The sequence below is a fragment of the Protomyctophum parallelum genome (assembly GCF_964188405.1).
Source record: "Protomyctophum parallelum genome assembly, chromosome: 8".
In the NCBI taxonomy this organism is placed as follows: Eukaryota; Metazoa; Chordata; class Actinopteri; order Myctophiformes; family Myctophidae; genus Protomyctophum; species Protomyctophum parallelum.
The window spans coordinates 43,236,644-43,240,925 of NC_139703.1; the positions used below are offsets into that span (position 1 = coordinate 43,236,644).

At 39.0% G+C, this 4,282-nt stretch overlaps 1 long non-coding RNA gene across 1 annotated transcript; it reads right to left on the reverse strand.

Moving 5' to 3' along the window:
- Positions 1-499: 499 nt before the first annotated feature.
- LOC310862616 lies at positions 500-1,982 on the reverse strand. The gene is made up of 4 exons (XR_014569587.1): positions 1,865-1,982; positions 1,617-1,675; positions 680-764; positions 500-514 (listed from the first exon to the last, which is right to left on the reverse strand). It is a non-coding gene; the product is annotated as an uncharacterized lncRNA (long non-coding RNA).
- Positions 1,983-4,282: the final 2,300 nt, after the last annotated feature.

The following is a 4,282-nucleotide window of genomic DNA, read 5'->3' on the forward strand; positions in this document are numbered from 1 at the left end:
TACTAGTATAACCCATTTAGGCCTGACCTACCTAGAAATGTTTAAAATAATCTTCTAAATCCAGATTTTTCAAAAATAGCAGACCTACAAGCTTGTAGCACGCCACCCGGTGGCGCGCTATATACTTGTAGATCTGCTATTTTTCTATAGCTAAATTATAACATGTTTAAAACACCAAAAGGGGTTCCCGCCCAAAATGGGTTAATTCTCGATTCTCTTGTAAACCAATTAGTCCTACATCAGGGATGATCAAATCTAAGATCTAAATAACCCAATCCCCCCCAAACCTCCTTAGGATCTATGTGTTGGAAATTGTGGAAGATGTTATGTAGTACATCATGGTCACTGAACATGTTCAAGTCTAAAAAGGTGTCAATATTCTTTCCTTCAAGACAAAAATGGTTTTATAGAATAGGTTGGGAATCCTTCTCGTGGATGCTCACTTTAACACGTAGGCTGCAGAGATGTGCAACAGGTACAGGCAGATGTACTGCAGCTGTCGAGGAATCTCCTCCTGGAAAACAAAGTCTGTGTTTATAGGCATTGTCTTGCTTTGCAATATCTGAATGCTCCTTTTTTTCCTCTCTCACTTACAATCTGAAACTCACACATACAGTATAGTATATGAACAGCTAAACCAGTAAACAGCCCAAAAAAAACATTCCCATGGCCTACTGACCTTGCGTACTTTCTGGAAGTAGAGCTCTGGCAAGGCATGGAGCCAGTAAGCCAGCTGAGTGAGGTAGAAGAACTTCACCTGAAATCTACAGGAGAGGGTGGGAGCACTTTAGAATAACATCCAATAGCAATATGGTAGGGGTCAGGGTTTTATTTGTTAAATAAACAAAGTAAAATAACTACAACATGCAGTGCAGAGTCACCATTTATTTGGAGGAATAACATTGATTGATTGATCGAAGTATTTATTAACAGTTTGCAGAATGGTAATTTGCAGAATTACAACAGGGTCCACCATTTTCAATTCAGCAGAACATTTAGAGACGTACAAATATACACTTCTATAAAAGAACAGTAAGGAGGTAAAAAGGGAAAGGAAACATATACAGTAAGGGTAAGAGGACGGGGGGATTCCGATTTTACGGGCTCAAGTTTCCCCCCGTAAAATCTGATCTGTAAGTGCAGACGGCTGCACTTAGATTGCAGCCGTCTGTAAGTGCCCTTTGAGAGCGGTTTTGACGGAGTCAAGGGATTTGCATGTCTTAATGGCTGTTGGTAGGGCATTCCACATTTTGGTGGCATAGCAGCGAAAATAATTTAGTCCCTCGTTTGTGCCGAATCTGGGTTGAACATGGTTTTGTCCCTCTGGTGTTGTGGGTGTGAACTTTGTTGACATTAAGGAAGTATTTAGACAGCTACATGGGTATCTTGGTGGTGTAGCGTGCTTGTTGGTAACTGAACACATTAAGTTCCAAAGTAATTTGTAATAATTACATTCAATCATCAAATAACAAATTATTACCCATTAGACACATGACACACATGACATTTTTATTCGATTACTTCATGGTGGTATGAAAGACTATTAAATAATGTTTTATACTTGGTACAGAATTTACCATCTAAAAATACCAATCTAATGTTGATATTATAGTTACCTGAGGTGTACATGCGGGTAGTTCTCCCAAAGACTGCTAGGATGAAGAATGTACCCTTCCTGTGGGGACAAACCATTATGAGACATAGTTAAAGAAAGATCTTTACACTCTTTATTATCTTTCTCCCTCTAACTAGTGTACACACAAATGCAGGCATCCCAACGGAAATAAGCCAATTAGCTATTCTATATAGTGTTGTACTTTTTCTCTGGAGGATCAAAATACCAAAAACAAACAAGTCATCTTACTGTTATGAGTATGTACAGGGTCCAAATGCTCGACACCAGGTGGAACACGCACAGCTGACCCGACTCATTGAACTTTGTGTTCTTGCTTTTGGACAGGTGGAGACGCCTGTCACCTTCTGCAAACCAAGACAATACAATACAATGAATGGGTCACGTGATCTGAACAGGAGCCAGTGTCACTGTAGAGTAACTGAAATCCCTTGACACAATAGACAATACACACTATTTATAGTCACTACCTGCATACACACTTCTGAGCAAAGGGTTTGTGTTTAGAGTTCATTATCTCATTATGTTAACTTATGTTGTAAATAAATCATGCTTAATTGAATGTATAATCTATGAGACCCGTGGAGGTTCTTTACAACAAACAGCATGGCAGAATGCAGTAAGTCAGGTCTTAACTTGAACTTATGACACATGGAAATAATATCTATAAGTGTTGTAGTAATAGTAGTAAACATAACACAATGCCTGAGGGCCTTGGAGAAGTTGGCAATATATCAATGATTATATATATATATAGTGACATTTCTCTTCCTGGTTTTCAATCACTCAAGCCCTATTTTATCATTGTATCATTCAATTAGCTTATTCTATCATTTAATATCAACATTATAAAACTGTGAATACAATAATATACGTATAGTCATGATAGGTCATAATTTGGCTGTTGGTCATTAACTGACAGCTCACAATTGTGTACAATTTCCCATTGCTGTTATACACTGGTGGTAACTAGTAAAATAACACATTTGAGAAAGTACTAGACTACTAGAGGACTAGTGCTATAGTGGCATAGTAAATTATTGTCGTAGGCCTACCCTACATAATCATATTAGATTATGAAGAAAACTAGACTTGACATTCTGTATTAAAATTGGTGTTATGATTAAAATAAGGACGTTCGACATTATCGACTCGGCTACATTGACTGAATGAGTGAAAGGCAACAGCCCGGCTTTTAATGGTCTTAAATCCCTTTATTTTAGAGCGTTTTGTAGTTATAGTACAACATAAACATTACAGAGACTTTAGTTGTCACTGTACAATACTTTAAAACAGTTGTCATTTTGCATACATACCTAAAATTGCCGATATCCGCGGCGCTCTCGTTCAAAACAATGTACTTCAGCTCCAGGCTCTGTCCCTAATCGAGCTCCCAGTAAGAGCGCAGCTGTGCGCACGAGCGCTTCCGGGATCACGTGGCCGGGCTGTTCTGTGCCCCCTCACTAACAGAACTCTTCTATTATACGGCTCTGGGGGGTGTGGTGGTTGTCTCTGTGAGCGTGCCGAGCCGATAACCTATCCATTAATGCTAAGTAGAAACACTTTTTTTGATTCGCCTATATTGCCTATTTAAAATTAGCGTTATGTATTATTGGTCCCACACGCAGCTGATATGAAAAGCCTGAGGTGACGTCACGCACTGTGAATATATATTCTGTCGATGTTTGTTTGCATGATGATCCATCATCACTGTCTGTCTATTAGTTTAGTCAAACTGTCAAATGAAATGAGGAGCACACCGACCGAATCAACACGGCATTAAATAGTTTTTACTAAATTAATTTGAACATTGCAAGTCCCTGTCAGTAGGCTATAGCCGATGCGAACGAAAATAAAAGCCTGGGTACCGAGGCCACTGCAGGCCAGTAGGCTATACTGACACCTGTAGACAGGGTACCTGACCTGTACCGTCTATGCCTGTACCATGATACCATTTAACACCATGTGGCTGGTTATTAATTATTATTAACAGAAATTGTGACAATCTTGTGTTTCTTTTATTTTGATTTGTTCATGCTTAATTGACAGCCAATCAGGAGTCCAGTCCCTGGTGGGGGTATGTTCTCAGGGCGTGCTAGGGAACAGCTGTTCTAAATCAGCTAAAAGCAGCTATAATCAGTGATTCTAACGGAGACAGACAGAGTGCTAAGTCACAGCTAGTTTAAATCATTCATGTGAAGAAAATAATAGTTTGTAACCTTGGTTCACGACGGTGTTTGTGGTGTGAACATTATTGATCTGCAAGAGGTAAATATTATGCCTGTTAAGTGTTGTCAGTGTTGTGGAGTGTGTAATGTGTATGCTAATCTCGATTAGCAATTATAGCTTCCTGCTTCTGCGCATTTGAGTTGTGCTGAAGTTACAGACTGGTTACTTAAGCCCTAAACATCTGCCCAACATAGGGAAGGCAATCATGTCATGCCAAGATTAAAGAGTTTAAGCAGAATACCAAATGTGACCTTTCACAACATTGTCATAAACGTAGCTATCTGCATCAGCTCCATCCATCTCTGTGTATAATAGTGTGATCTGTGCATAAAGTTAGAAAACATCTCAAACACTTTTTGCGTTTTTTTTCTTTTACGAAGGTTTTTGTCAACTATAGCCTATTATCAAGTTGTTCCAAAG